The sequence below is a fragment of the Salvelinus fontinalis genome, chromosome 29 (genome assembly GCF_029448725.1).
Source record: "Salvelinus fontinalis isolate EN_2023a chromosome 29, ASM2944872v1, whole genome shotgun sequence".
Taxonomy (NCBI): Eukaryota; Metazoa; Chordata; class Actinopteri; order Salmoniformes; family Salmonidae; genus Salvelinus; species Salvelinus fontinalis.
In genome coordinates, this window is record NC_074693.1 from 23,960,336 (window position 1) to 23,977,067 (window position 16,732).

Below are 16,732 nucleotides of genomic sequence, written 5' to 3' on the forward strand. Positions count from 1 at the left end.
TTTATATTTTTGACAACTTTTACTTTTACTTCACTACATTCATAAAGAAAATTATGTACTTTTTACTCCATAACTTTTCCCTGACACCCAAAAAGTACTTATTACATGTTGAATGCTTAACAGGACAGGAAAATGGTCCAATTCACCCACCGACTTATTAGGAGAAGATCCCTGGTCATCCCTACTACCTCTGATCTGGCGGACTCACTAAACACACCTGCTTCATTTGTAATGATGTCTTAGTGTTGGAGTGTGTAAATAAAAAAAACTAGATAATGATGCGGTATGGTTTGCTTTATATAAAGAATTTAAAATTATTAGATTTTACTTTTGATACTTAAGTATATTTTAGCAATTACATTTACTTTTGATACTTAAGTGTATTTAAAACCAAATACTTTTAGACTTACTCAAGTAGTATTTTACTGGGTGACTCACTTTTACTTGAGTCATTTTCTATTAAGGTATCTTAACTTTTACTCAAGTATGACAATTGGGTACTTTTTCCACCACTGACCATCTCCGAGGGTGCTACATTGTCATGCACAACAGTGCAGTTAGCTACCTAGCTATTCCCAATTTCTGGAAGCTAGCTATTCCCAATTTCTGGAAGCTAGCTATTCCCAATTTCTGGAAGCTAGCTAGCTAGCCTACTTTCTATTTGCATGTCTTGACCGGATGGCTTCTTTTTCTGCCTCTTCTGTTGCTAACTATGTATTTCCTTTGTAATGACCTTTACAAAGGAAACATTTGCAGGCACAAGGTGTTCTGAACCTTAGGTTCTGCATGCAAAAACACTCTGCTGGGACAGTGACCCTGCCAATCATACCATTCTGCCTACCCCAGCTTGATCTCCAAAGTCTCCAAAACAGAGTGTACCACTGGCAGCACATGGGAAACTGTGAGGATCCAGGTAATGGCAGCTATGAGGAGGATGCACAATGTCAAAGATTGTCTATTATATTGACAAGATATTAAAGCAGGGATGGGCAACTGGGCATTTGGCCCCCTTTTGTAGGACAGCGGACCAAAAAATAAAAGTGTGTTATTTTTTTAGGGACTCAGTTGAGTATCAACTTACTATTGAGAGTTAGAATAATAGAATATACAATGTGTAATTTCGAAATTTTGTTGCGCATCAGCAGTCACTCAATTAGCCCATGCTAGTGGTACGCAGACCCACGAGCCACTGCGGCCCCTCAAGATGAGTTTCGTTTTTTGTGGCCCGCACACACATCAAAGTTTCCCATCCCTGTATTAGAGTGACCGCTCTAACAATGGAAGTACATGTCCTCAAAGATGGAAGGCAGGTGGGAGGAGGCAAAATCAGGTGGGACTATTCTAGCCAAAGAGAGGGCATATGTATGCCAGCCATATATGATGGAATGATGTCCTCCCGGGTGGCGCAGTGGTCTGCGTCACTGCATCGCAGTGCTAGCTGCGCCACCAGAGTCTCTGGGTTCGCGCCCAGGCTGGGCTGGGTTTGCGCCCAGGCTCTGTCACAGGCTCTGTCACGCACAATTGGCATAGCGTCGTCCGGGTTAGGGAGGGTTTGGCCGGTAGGGATATCCTTGTCTCAGTATGTAAAATGTAATAAAATGTATGCACTCTACTGTAAGTCGCTCTGGATAAGAGCGTCTGCTAAATGACTAAAATGTATAGATATAGATATATATAGATATATATAGATAGATAGATAGATAGATAGATAGATAGATAGAGAGAGAGGACTCATCTTTGTATCTGTACAATTATAGTGTCTGTCACAGCATGGGCAGAGCCATTGAGTCTGTCTCCATTTTAAAGTAGTACATTTTCTTCTTCATTGGCTGATTGCTCCCAATTCATAAGAATCCCCACCCAGTTGACTACTTTAAAATGGTGGAAGCCCTTGATGACAATGTCCATGTTGAAACGTCTTATTGGATATCCATGATGAGATCTCTATCTCTATGACAACAGGCAAAACTCCAATATCAAGTCATTTTCAGGTAAGTTGCCAAAATGCCACGTGCGCCCACTTATGTCTGTGCATTTGTAACAACCTAACCATTACAAAACTTCTATTCAATCAAATAAGCCTCACGTAGCAAATTAGAAAGCTTTTTTTTGTTTGACCAAATTCGACAGTCTCTCATTACATTACATTTACATTTAAGTCATTTAGCAGACGCTCTTATCCAGAGCGACTTACAAATTGGTGCATTCACCTAATGACATCCAGTGGAACAGCCACTTTACAATAGTGCATCTAAATCTTTTAAGGGGGGGGGGGGCAGAAGGATTGCTTTATCCTATCCTAGGTATTCCTTGAAGAGCTGGGGTTTCAGGTGTCTCCGGAAGGTGGTGATTGACTCCGCTGTCCTGGCGTCGTGAGGGAGTTTGTTCCACCATTGGGGTGCCAGAGCAGCGAACAGTTTTGACTGGGCTGAGCGGGAACTGTACTTCCTCAGTGGTAGGGAGGCGAGCAGGCCAGAGGTGGATGAACGCAGTGCCCTTGTTTGGGTGTAGGGCCTGATCAGAGCCTGAAGGTACTGAGGTGCCGTTCCCCTCACAGCTCCGTAGGCAAGCACCATGGTCTTGTAGCGGATGCGAGCTTCAACTGGAAGCCAGTGGAGAGAGCGGAGGAGCGGGGTGACGTGAGAGAACTTGGGAAGGTTGAACACCAGACGGGCTGCGGCGTTCTGGATGAGTTGTAGGGGTTTGATGGCACAGGCAGGGAGCCCAGCCAACAGCGAGTTGCAGTAATCCAGACGGGAGATGACAAGTGCCTGGATTAGGACCTGCGCCGCTTCCTGTGTGAGGCAGGGTCGTACTCTGCGGATGTTGTAGAGCATGAACTTACAGGAACGGGCCACCGCCTTGATGTTAGTTGAGAACGACAGGGTGTTGTCCAGGATCACGCCAAGGTTCTTAGCGCTCTGGGAGGAGGACACAATGGAGTTGTCAACCGTGAATGCGAGATCATGGAACGGGCAGTCCTTCCCCGGGAGGAAGAGCAGCTCCGTCTTGCCGAGGTTCAGCTTGAGGTGGTGATCCGTCATCCACACTGATATGTCTGCCAGACATGCAGAGATGCGATTCGCCACCTGGTCATCAGAAGGGGGAAAGGAGAAGATCAATTGTGTGTCGTCTGCATAGCAATGATAGGAGAGACCATGTGAGGTTATGACAGAGCCAAGTGACTTGGTGTATAGCGAGAATAGGAGAGGGCCTAGAACAGAGCCCTGGGGGACACCAGTGGTGAGAGCGCGTGGTGAGGAGACAGATTCTCGCCACGCCACCTGGTAGGAGCGACCTGTCAGGTAGGACGCAATCCAAGCGTGGGCCGCGCCGGAGATGCCCAACTCGGAGAGGGTGGAGAGGAGAATCTGATGGTTCACAGTATCGAAGGCAGCCGATAGGTCTAGAAGGATGAGAGCAGAGGAGAGAGAGTTAGCTTTAGCAGTGCGGAGCGCCTCCGTGATACAGAGAAGAGCAGTCTCAGTTGAGTGACTAGTCTTGAAACCTGACTGATTTGGATCAAGAAGGTCATTCTGAGAGAGATAGCAGGAGAGCTGGCCAAGGACGGCACGTTCAAGAGTTTTGGAGAGAAAAGAAAGAAGGGATACTGGTCTGTAGTTGTTGACATCGGAGGGATCGAGTGTAGGTTTTTTCAGAAGGGGTGCAACTCTCGCTCTCTTGAAGACGGAAGGGACGTAGCCAGCGGTGCCAGCGGTGAGCAGAACCAGCGGTGTCGTTTGACTTAGCAAACGAGGATCGGATGTCGTCGACCTTCTTTTCAAAATGGTTGACGAAGTCGTCTGCAGAGAGGGAGGAGGGGGGGGGGAGGGGGAGGAGGATTCAGGAGGGAGGAGAAGGTGGCAAAGAGCTTCCTAGGGTTAGAGGCAGATGCTTGGAATTTAGAGTGGTAGAAAGTGGCTTTAGCAGCAGAGACAGAAGAGGAAAATGTAGAGAGGAGGGAGTGAAAGGATGCCAGGTCCGCAGGGAGGCGAGTTTTCCTCCATTTCCGCTCGGCTGCCCGGAGCCCTGTTCTGTGAGCTCGCAATGAGTCGTCGAGCCACGGAGCGGGAGGGGAGGACCGAGCCGGCCTGGAGGATAGGGGACATAGAGAGTCAAAGGATGCAGAAAGGGAGGAGAGGAGGGTTGAGGAGGCAGAATCAGGAGATAGGTTGGAGAAGGTTTGGGCAGAGGGAAGAGATGATAGGATGGAAGAGGAGAGAGTAGCGGGGGAGAGAGAGCGAAGGTTGGGACGGCGCGATACCATCCGAGTAGGGGCAGTGTGGGAAGTGTTGGATGAGAGCGAGAGGGAAAAGGATACAAGGTAGTGGTCGGAGACTTGGAGGGGAGTTGCAATGAGGTTAGTGGAAGAACAGCATCTAGTAAAGATGAGGTCAAGCGTATTGCCTGCCTTGTGAGTAGGGGGAGAAGGTGAGAGGGTGAGGTCAAAAGAGGAGAGGAGTGGAAAGAAGGAGGCAGAGAGGAATGAGTCAAAGGTAGACATGGGGAGGTTAAAGTCACCCAGAACTGTGAGAGGTGAGCCGTCCTCAGGAAAGGAGCTTATCAAGGCATCAAGCTCATTGATGAACTCTCCAAGGGAACCTGGAGGGCGATAAATGATAAGGATGTTAAGCTTGAAAGGGCTGGTAACTGTGACAGCATGGAATTCAAAGGAGGCGATAGACAGATGGGTAAGGGGAGAAAGAGAGAATGACCACTTGGGAGAGATGAGGATCCCGGTGCCACCACCCCGCTGACCAGAAGCTCTCGGGGTGTGCGAGAACACGTGGGCAGACGAAGAGAGAGCAGTAGGAGTAGCAGTGTTATCTGTGGTGAGCCATGTTTCCGTCAGTGCCAAGAAGTCGAGGGACTGGAGGGACGCATAGGCTGAGATGAGCTCTGCCTTGTTGGCCGCGGATCGGCAGTTCCAGAGGCTACCGGAGACCTGGAACTCCACGTGGGTCGTGCGGGCTGGGACCACCAGGTTAGGGTGGGCTGGGACCACCAGGTTAGGGTGGGCGCGGCCACGCGGTGTGAAGCGTTTGTATGGTCTGTGCAGAGAGGAGAGAACAGGGATAGACAGACACATAGTTGACAGGCTACAGAAGAGGCTACGCTAAAGCAAAGGAGATTAGAATGACAAGTGGGCTAGACGTCTCGAATGTTCAGAAAGTTAAGCTTACGTTGCAAAAAATAAATAAAATAAAAGATCTTATTGACTAAAATGATATAGTACTGCTGGCTGGTGAAGTAGCCTGGCTAGCAGTAGCTGCGTTGTTGAAAGTGAAGCTGGCTAGGTGACCTCGACAATTTCTCTAAATTTCTCTAAACTACACAATTATCATTGATACCAGGACAGCAAAGACAACTAGCTAACACTACGCTAATCAAGTCGTTCCGTTGTAATGTAAGTTTCTACAGTGCTGCTATTCGGTAGAAGTTGGTTAGCTAGCAGTGTTAGCTAGCAGTGTTGGCTAGGTAGGAGGACGGCAGCGCGGCAGGCGAAAATAGCTGGCTAGCTAACCGATAATTACTCAAAGCTACACAATTATCTTAGATACAAAGCTCGCAAAGAAAACTATGTAGCTAGCTAACACTACACAAATCAAGTCGTTCCGTTGTAATGTAATCGTTTCTACAGTGCTGCTAATCGGTGGCTAGCTGGCTAGCTAGCAGGGTTGACTACCTTACGTTACGTTAGGACGAGAATACCTGGCTAGCGAACCTCAGCGAACCTCGATAACTACACAATTATCTTTGATACAAAGACGGCTATGTAGCCAGCTAAGTAGCTAGCTAAGATCAAACAAATCAAAGATAGCAAAGACAACTGTGTAGCCAGCTAACACTACACTAATCAAGTCGTTCCGTTGTAATGCACTCGTTTCTACAATGCTGCTATTCGGTGGCAAGCTGGCTAGCTAGCAGTCTTGGCTACGTTGCGTTACGTTAGGGCGAAAATAGCTGGCTAGCGAACCTCAATAACTACGCAATTATGTTTGATACAAAGACGGCTATGTAGCTAGCTAAGATCAAACAAATCAAACCGTTGTACTGTAATGAAAATCAGACCGTCTCATTAGCTAGCTAGGTAACAGTGTCTAGGTTTCCATCCACTTGGTGACAGATTTTCTTGCAAATATTCAAAAATCGGCATAAAAACAATATATTCTCCCACCAGAGGGGTTTGCATGAAACTGACATTCATTGCGGAAAAAGGCTTTGCTTGGTGACGTAGTGTACATAACAATAATTGTTGCTGGATAATTGGATAATTGTTGGAAATGGAGGAGAACTCGCCTCAATGCGGACCTGGCATCCTTTCACTCCCTGCTCTCTACATTTTCCTCTTCTGTCTCTGCTGCTAAAGCCACTTTCTACCACTCTAAATTCCAAGCATCTGCCTCTAACCCTAGGAAGCTCTTTGCCACCTTCTCCTCCCTCCCTCCTGAATCCTCCTCCCCCTCCCTCCTCCCTCTCTGCGGATGACTTCGTCAACCATTTTGAAAAGAAGGTCGACGACATCCGATCCTCGTTTGCTAAGTCAAACGACACCGCTGGTTCTGCTCACACTGCCCTACCCTGTGCTTTGACCTCTTTCTCCCCTCTCTCTCCAGATGAAATCTCGTGTCTTGTAACGGCCGGCCGCCCAACAACTTGCCCGCTTGACCCTATCCCCTCCTCTCTTCTCCAGACCATTTCCGGAGGCCTTCTCCCTTACCTCACCTCGCTCATCAACTCATCCTTGACCGCTGGCTACGTCCCTTCCATCTTCAAGAGAGCGAGAGTTGCACCCCTTCTGAAAAAACCTACACTCAATCCCTCCGATGTCAACAACTACAGACCAGTATCCCTTCTTTCTTTTCTCTCCAAAACTCTTGAACGTGCCGTCCTTGGCCAACTCTCCTGCTATCTCTCTCAGAATGACCTTCTTGATCCAAATCAGTCAGGATTCAAGACTAGTCATTCAACTGAGACTGCTCTTCTCTGTGTCACGGAGGCGCTCCGCACTGCTAAAGCTAACTCTCTCTCCTCTGCTCTCATCCTTCTAGACCTATCGGCTGCCTTTGATACTGTGAACCATCAGATCCTCCTCTCCACCCTCTCCGAGTTGGGCATCTCCGGCGCGGCCCACGTTTGGATTGCGTCCTACCTGACAGGTTGCTCCTACCAGGTGGCGTGGCGAGAATCTGTCTCCGCACCACGCGCTCTCACCACTGGTGTCCCCCAGGGCTCTGTTCTAGGCCCTCTCCTATTCTCCCTATACACCAAGTCACTTGGCCCTGTCATAACCTCACATGGTCTCTCCTATCATTGCTATGCAGACGACACACAATTCATCTTCTCCTTTCCCCCTTCTGATAACCAGGTGGCGAATCGCATCTCTGCATGTCTGGCAGACATATCAGTGTGGATGACGGATCACCACCTCAAGCTGAACCTCGGCAAGACGGAGCTGCTCTTCCTCCCGGGGAAGGACTGCCCGTTCCATGATCTCGCCATCACGGTTGACAACTCCATTGTGTCCTCCTCCCAGAGCGCTAAGAACCTTGGAGTGATCCTGGACAACACCCTGTCGTTCTCAACTAACATCAAGGCGGTGGCCCGTTCCTGTAGGTTCATGCTCTACAACATTTGCAGAGTACGACCCTGCCTCACACAGGAAGCGGCGCAGGTCCTAATCCAGGCACTTGTCATCTCCCGTCTGGATTACTGCAACTCGCTGTTGGCTGGGCTCCCTGCCTGTGCCATTAAACCCCTACAACTCATCCAGAACGCCGCAGCCCGTCTGGTGTTCAACCTTCCCAAGTTCTCTCACGTCACCCCGCTCCTCCGCTCTCTCCACTGGCTTCCAGTTGAAGCTCGCATCCGCTACAAGACCATGGTGCTTGCCTACGGAGCTGTGAGGGGAACGGCACCTCAGTACCTCCAGGCTCTGATCAGGCACCACACCCAAACAAGGGCACTGCGTTCATCCACCTCTGGCCTGCTCGCCTCCCTACCTCTGAGGAAGTACAGTTCCCGCTCAGCCCAGTCAAAACTGTTCGCTGCTCTGGCACCCCAATGGTGGAACAAACTCCCTCACGACGCCAGGTCAGCGGAGTTAATCACCACCTTCCGGAGACACCTGAAACCCCACCTCTTTAAGGAATACCTAGGATAGGATAAAGTAATCCTTCTAGCCCCCCCTTAAAAGATTTAGATGCACTATTGTAAAGTGGCTGTTCCACTGGATATCATAAGGTGAATGTACCAATTTGTAAGTCGCTCTGGATAAGAGCGTCTGCTAAATGACTTAAATGTAAATGTAAATGTTGCGGTTAAATTCTCATGTAGCAAATAAAAATAGAAGTTTAATGGGTTTCCATTGCATTTTCAACTCTACTGATGTTTTTTTTTTCAGTATACAGTGCAGTTGTAGCTTACATGATGAAATTATTATGGACAAAAGAGCAAGATTTTTAGTTGTTTTTGTGATTAAGTTATAATTTTTTTGTTTGACAAACAAACAAAACACAAACCAAGAGACATTTACCCCCCCCCCTCATATGCACAAAAAGCTTATTTTTCTCAAATTGTGTGCAATTGTGTTTACATCCCTGTTAGTGAGCATTTCTTCTTTGCCTAGATAATCCATCCATTTGACAGGCTGTCGCGTATCAACATGCTGATTAAACAGCATGATTATTACACAGGTGCACCTTGCACTTGAGACAATAAAAGGCCACTCTAAAGTGTGCAGTTTAGTCACACAAATGTGCCATGAGTACCCTGGGGGCAGAGCATACAGACAGGGGTTGAGTTTATGTACATCTGGAAAAGTTGTTGAGGAGTCGCATAACTCATGTGGGCAAAATTGTAGTGAGTCATTTGGGTTCCTGATGAGAATATGATGTTAGACCAGACAGTACTCTAGTTAATATCTACTGCTGGTATATCTTTGTTCCATTTTTAATAGATTGGTAATATGTTGGTTTGAGTAGGAATAGGAATATATACCAGTCGAAAACAGCATGTTCGAGACAAGGTAGAGCGTCCGGTGAACAGGACGCGCTACCTTGTCCCGAACCTGCTGTTTTCGACTCTCTCTCTCTCTCTCTACCGCACCTGCTGTCTCTAACTCTGAATAATCGGCTATGAAAAGCCAACTGAACATTTACTCCTGAGGTGCTGACCGTTGCACCCTCTACAGCCACTGTGATTATTATTATTTGACCCTGCTGGTCATCTATGAACGTTTGAACATCTTGGTCATGTACTGTTATAATCTCCACCCGGCACAGCCAGAAGAGGACTGGCCTCCCCTCAGAGCCTGGTTACTCTTTAGGTTTCTTCCTAGGTTCCGGCCTTTCTAGGGAGTTTTTCTTAGCCACCGTGCTTCTACATCTGCATTGCTTGCCGTTTGGGGTTTTAGGCTGTGTTTCTGTATAGCACTTTGTGACATCGGCTGATGTAAAAATGGCTTTATAAATACATCTGATTGGAGATTGCCCTTACCCTTGCCATTATTATTTTGTGGATGAGATGATCAGATCTCCAACGTACTCCATAAGCACTTAGAGCAGAACGAAGCTGCAAATAAAATAAAAATGAAAACCAGGCAGATGGTATTGCTTTTTCATGTCTTGGAACGCATGTAGGTTTCAACTGTCCACAATGTCAGAGAGAGTATGAATTCCCCCCTCACTCTAAGCTGAAAAACATATAGGCTGGCCACCCAAAATGATACTGTCATTATTAAACAATGGCATATTTTTTTTATTGAACCTTTATTTAACTAGGCAAGTCAGTTAAAAACAAATCCTTATTTACAATGACGCCTACCAAAAGGCCTCCTGCGGAGGCAGGGGCTGGGATTAAAAATACATTAAATAAATAATATGGGGGTGATTAATAATATATTTGCAATTGTTCCCCATTGAACGCCATACTGTAAGCATTTGCGTGATGATAGGGTCAAAGGTGAGTTTAGCTTTTTTGATTGATATGTTGAAATATACCAGGTCTTGGAGCCTGTACGGGTTTGCTATATTCTCCTCCAGGGGGCGCCAGCCCACTGGGTCTAAACCACACACGTATTGGGCGCAGAATAAATATACGTTTTATTTGTCAAACGGCAGCCAAGCGTCGATCATAATGTCACCAGAATAAGACACTCGATATTTATTGAAAAGATGCATCAAGCTCATCACTGGTCACCATCCTGTGAAGTTCATCACAACATATTTAATCTGTAGCCTAATAAACTGCGTGCTTTCCTGAGCTCCTGGAAGGACAGCACAACATATCATTGGTAACTCAAGTTTACGTCGAAATTATTGTTATTATATAAATAGTTGTGCATAAAGGCTTTCCACCGCCATTTCTCGCATACGTAATTTTACCGACAAAAAATATCCCACCTTGTCTAGAATATTTTTTTTGTCTACATTTGGAAAGTTTACTGACAAATTCGCTGTTTCTATCCGGATTGTCGTGACATTTTGTTTCCCGACATATTACTTTACTCTCAGATTTTGAGCGGAGTAATGAAATCAAATAATGTTGGTCACATACACATGGTTATCAGATGTTAATGCGAGTGTAGTGAAATGCTTGTGTTTCTGGTTCAAACAGTGCAGAAATATCTAACAAGTAATCTAACAATTCCCCAACGACTACCTAATACACACAAATCTAAATGGGGTGAATGAGAATATGTACATTTAAATATATGGATAAGCGATGAATATGGATAAGCGATGACCGAGCGGCATATGAAAGGTGCAACTAGATATCATATGCATATACTGTATTATATACTATGAGTAATGTAAGATATGTAAATATTATTAAAGTGGCATTGTTTAAAGTGACTAGTGATCCATTTGTTATTGTGGCCAGTGATTGGGTCTCTATGTATGCAGCAGCCTCTGAGTTAAGTGATTGCTGTTTAGCAGTCTGATGGCCTTGAGATAGAAGCTATTCTTCAGTCTCTCGGTCAAGGCTTTGATATGCCTGTACTGACCTGCCTTTTGGATGGTAGCGGTGTGAACAGACAGTGGCTCCAGTGTTTGTTGTCTTTGATGATCTTTTTTGCCTTCCTGTGACATCGGGTGCTATAGGTGTTATGGAGGGCAGGTAGTTTGCCCCCGGTGATGCGTTGTGCAGACCGCACCACCCCCACCCTTACGGTAGAGGGCAGAGCAGTTGCCATACCAGGCTATGATACAGCCTGACAGGATACTCTCTCAACAGGATGTGGATCTGTAGAGGTTAGTCAGGGTTTTGGGTGACAAGCCAAATTTCTTCAGCCTCCTGCTGTTGCGCCTTCTTCACCACACTGTCTGTGGGTGGACCATTTAAGTTTGTTGTTGATGTGTACGCTGAGGAACTTAAAACTTTCCACTTTCTCCACTGCTGTCCCTTCGATGTAGATAGGGGGGTGCTCCCTTTGCTGTTTCCTGAAGTCCACGATCATCTCCTATGTTTTGTTGACGTTGGGTGAGAGGTTATTTTTCTGACACCACACTCCGAGTGCCCTCACCTCCTCCTTGTAGGCTGTCTCGTCGTTGTTGGTAATCAAGCCCACTACTGTTGTGTCGTCTGCAAACTTGATGATTGAGTTGGAGGCGTGCATGGCCATGAAGTCGTGGGTGAACAGGGAGTACAGGAGGGGGCTGAGCACGCACCCTTGTGGGGCCCCAGTGTTTAGCAGCGAGGTGGAGATGTTGTTTCCTACCTTCACCACCTGCTGGCAGCATGTCAGAAAGTCCTGGACCCAATTGCACAGGGTGGGGTTGAGACCCAGGGCCTCCAGCTTGATGATGAGCTTGGAGGGTACTATGGTGTTGAATACTGAGCTGTAGTTAGTGAACAGCATTCTTACATAGGTATTCCTCTTATCCAGATGGGATAGGGCAGTGTGATGGCGATTGCATCGTCTGTGGACCTGTTAGGGCGGTATGCAAACTGAAGTGAGTCGAGGGTGGCCAGTAAGGTGGAGGTGATATGATCCTTGACTAGTCTCTCAAAGCACTTCATGATGACAGAAGTGAGTGCTATGGGGCGGTAGTCATTTACAGTTGAAGTCGGAAGTTTACACACACTTAGGTTGGAGTCATTAAAATTTATTTTTTCAACCACTCCACAAATTTCCTGTTAACAAACTTTAGTTTTGGCAAGTTGGTTAGGACATATACTTTGTGCATGACACAAGTAATTTTTCCAACAATTGTTTACAGACAGATTATTTCACTGAGTTGACTGTGCCTTTAACAGTTTGGAAAATTCCAGAAAATTATGTCATGGCGTTAGAAGCTTCTGATAGGCTAATTGACATCATTTGAGTCAATTGGAGGGGTATCTGGATGCATTTCAAGGCCTACCTTCAAACTCAGTGCCTCTTTGCTTGACATCATGGGAAAATCAAAAGAAATCAGCCAAGACCTCAGAAAACAAATTGTAGACCTCCACAAGTCTGGTTCATCCTTGGGAGCAATTTCCAAACGCCTGATGGTACCACGTTCATCTGTACAAACAATAGTATGCAAGTATTAACACCATGGGACCACGCAGCTGTCATACCACTCAGGAAGGAGAAGCGTTCTGTCTCCTAGAGATGAACGTACTTCGGTGCGAAAAGTGCAAATCAATCCCAGAACAACATCGAAGGACCTTGTGAAGATGCTGGAAGAAACCGGTACAACAGTATCTATATCCACAGTAAAACGAGTCCTATATCGACATAACCTGATAGGCCGCTCAGCAAGGAAGAAGCCACTGCTCCAAAACCGCCATAAAAAAAGCCAGACAACAGTTTGCAACTGCACATGGAGACAAAGATTGTACTTTTTGGAGAAATGTCCTCTGGTCTGAAGAAACAAAAATAGAACTGTTTGGCCATCATGTTGTGGGGGTTCTTTGCTGCAAGAGGGACTGGTGCACTTCACAAAATAGATGGCATCATGAGGGAGGAAAATTATGTGGATATATTGAAGCAACATCTCAGACATCAGTCAGGAAGTTAAAGCTTGGTTGCAAACGGGCAATGACCACAAGCATACTTCCAAAATTGTGGCAAAATGGCTTAAGGACAAAGTCAAGGTATTGGAGTGGCCATCACAAAGCCTTGACCTCAATCCTATAGAACATTTGTGGGCAGAACTGAAAAAGCGTGTGAGCAAGGAGGCCTACAAACCTAACTCAGTTACATCAGCTCTGTCAGGAGGAATGGGCCAAAATTCACCCAACTTATTGTGGGAAGCTGGTGAAAGGCTACCCGAAACGTTTGACCCAAGTTAATCAAATGAAATGCAATGCTACCAATTACTAATTGAGTGTATGTAAGAATGAACTAAATACAAGCTGAAATAAATCTTTCTTTTATTATTCTGACATTTCACATTCTTAAAATAAAGTGGTGATCCTAACTGACCTAAGACAGGGAATTTTTACTAGGATTAAATGTCAGGAATTGTGAAAAACAGAGTTTAAATGTATTTGGCTAAGGTGTATCTAAACTTCAGAATTCAACTGTAGTTCAGTTACCTTTGCCTTCTTGGGTACAGGAACAATGGTGGCCATCTTGATGCATGTGGGGACAGCAGACTGGGATAGGGAGCGATTGAATATATCTGTAAACACACCAGCCAGTAAAACCTCTTACTACCTTTCTGACAATGTCCAATATGTATGGGTGGTTCCATTTTGGTGTTAAGCACTTTTTGACCACACCCCTTTTGATTTCAACAAACTTTCCATACTCTTTCTTATCTTATATATAATATGTATGTTGTGTCTTAACCGATGGTGGTCACAAGACAAACACCTCAGATGTAAAATAGGGTCTAAGTTACAAGATATGCGGAAAATGAAAACAAATCTGAGTTTGACCTTAAAGGTTAAATTACAAGTTTTATTTAAAAAAAAATTCAATTCAACTCAACCGTTTTATCTTTTCCAGTGATGCAGACATGGATTTCTCGTTGTATGGTGTTGTATGCAAAATGGGTCAACTTTGGGCACCTTTATCTCCTGAATGTGTTGGGATTCAGGTTCAAAAAGTCACTTTTTGACCACTTCCACTTGAAAGTTTTGTTCAAATGAAAAGGGGTGCGATTAAAAAAGTGATTAAAATCAAATGGAACAACCCATATGCATAGTCTTAATCATCTACTGACCTCTAGCTTCATTGACTTTTTGGATTGAAATCTAACAATTTGCTGTAATTGTTCTGCTTTTCTCTATGCAACAGGCTCCTCTGCTGTCAGAGAGAGGAGGATCTCAAGCAGTGACAAGCTGGTGAATGTCTTATAGGACCTACTAGAATCCCATGGTGAGAGATGGACTGAGGATCTGAGAGACGATATGCATCACAGTTGCCAGCGCCACGGAGACTTGGTGCTCTTAGGGGGAAAACACGTTTTCTCAGCCAGTATGGAAGAAAACAGCTATAGTATAGCATACAAACCGTTATCATCTGTAGATTATATTGATACAGGCCTCATTTTATGATCTGTGTCGGTTTAGTGTGTGTGTTTATTCCAATGCATCTGTTACAGGTCCAGATTTGTGGCCAGCAGTGGCCCAAGCACTGGGTGCAGAACATTTGGCAAAGATAGCTTGAATCTCCAAGGATGGATTCAGAACTCCTGTAGTGACCATGTTAGTTGGAGAGGACAGCTGGGTGACACATGTAGACAACAATATCAGGTAATGACTCCTTTAACCCTTTCAATGACATTACTACCAGTATTCTTTTAAAAAATGGTACCAGAAGTGTTACTTTAGTCTCAAGGGAATAGTTGCATGTTACGTACTCTTTGTCCAATTGTTTTGTCCTGTTTTACAACTTTCTTTGAGGAATGAGTTTGATGTGACCAGGTGTGCATGTTCTCTGCTGACAACATCACAGAGAAGCTCAGGGTCGCCTCATTCAACTGCAGTGGGGAGACTGTGGTGGATTTATAAACAGGTAAGAAAATACATCTTGCATCTGTGTATATTGTCCATGAACTACAGAAAAGATTCATAATCTATGCATAATTTAGCACTACAGGATTATATTGTTATTCCTTATATTGTTATTCTTTATTAGGTGTTGGCTACTTCACTATCCCATTCTTGGTGCATGCGGGGGCCAGCCATGTTCATGCTTGTGAGTGGAACCCAGATGCCGTGGAAGCCCTGCAGAGAAACTTGGGAATTAAATGGAGCGTGGCATCACTGCACCGACCACAAGAGACAACCGGCAAGTAAGGAACAACATCTTTATACTGGAGATCACATAAACTGGTTGATTTCTGATCTGAGAATAATCGTTTTGGGTGTTTTTCCAGCTCCCATTGTGTAACCTGGCTGACCGGGTGAATCTGGGTCTTATTTGGGTCTTATTTGGGTCTTATATAATTTGGGTCTCCCAGCTCTGCGGATGGCTGGCCTGTTGCCTGTCGACTACTGAGGAAAAGGACTGGTGGCATGTTGCATATTCACCAGAATTTTACCGCACCACATCATATTACAGACTGTGACACTTCCTCTGTTCCTGTCATGGAGAGAGTGGACATTTCTGGAGGAGACCAAGAAGAGGTGTCTCCTAAGGGGAGTGACAGAGAAGTTTGGGGTGCCTGGACAAAGGACACAGCCATCCACATTGCCTCTCTACTGCAGGACATCACTGGGGGACCATGCAGGACTGGCGTCCAGCACATTGAGCATGTCAGGTCATACGCACCTCACATTCACCATATAGTACTATTCTTAGAATGCAGGCCACTGAGGGGACAAAAGACAGGACTGTAGCATGACTCTTATTTGTGTAGTCGTACCAGTGGCGGACTGGGACCCAAAATCTCCCCTTTCTAACACACTGGCCCATTTTTTTCCCCCTTGAGGCCCCCATTATTAGCAAGATAATGAGAATTTTGCGCTAAAAACACAAATTAGACAGGCCCACTAGGCTAAAAATGGACCAGTCCATCTGGTGTACACTGCAATTTTGTGGCTATTAATAAATTGTTGCACACTAATTTAAATGAATCAAAATTGAGTTTTTTTTTATAAAGAAAAACATGGTTTATAGGTTTATACAAAGTGAAAATGAAACTGTTGTTTACCAGTTGTTGTACAACTGATTTTACAAATGTTTACACATGCAATGACTGTGGCTGCTTGTGTGATGTATTGTTGTTTTTACCTTATTGCACTTTGTGCTGTTGTCTGTGCCCAGTAATGTTTGTTCCATGTTTTGTGCTGCTGCCATGTTGTGTTGCTACCATGTTGTTGTCATGTTGTGTTGCTACCATGCTGTGTTGTCATGTGTTGCTGCCATGCTATGTTGTTGTCTTAGGTCTCTCTTTTAGTAGTGTTATGTTGTCACTCTTGTCATGATTTGTGTTTTGTCCTATATTTACATTTCTTACATTTTTTTTTTATCCCAGCCCCATCCCCGCAGGAGGCCTTTTGCCTTTTGGTAGGCCGTCATTGTAAATACAAAATGTGTTCTTAACTGACTTGCCTAGTTAAATAAAAATAACTGACTTGCCTGTATGATGCCCCCCCTGAACACATTTGTAAAATGTCTTTATAAATATTGTAACCATAGGATTAAATATTTGCATAAAATAAGGGCTGCTAAGCCTACTGTATAATCACACACACAAAAATGCTTTTTTTCTTTAATAGCTAACTATTGAAATTCTCTTGATTTCCCGAAGCCAAACGTTTTGAATTGGTTGCGGTTAAAGTGAAC

General features: G+C 45.1%; 1 pseudogene; it reads left to right on the forward strand.

Annotated features, from left to right (window-relative positions):
* Positions 1 to 10,742: 10,742 nt before the first annotated feature.
* On the forward strand, positions 10,743 to 16,530 carry LOC129827273 (tRNA wybutosine-synthesizing protein 2 homolog; annotated as a pseudogene).
* Positions 16,531 to 16,732: the final 202 nt, after the last annotated feature.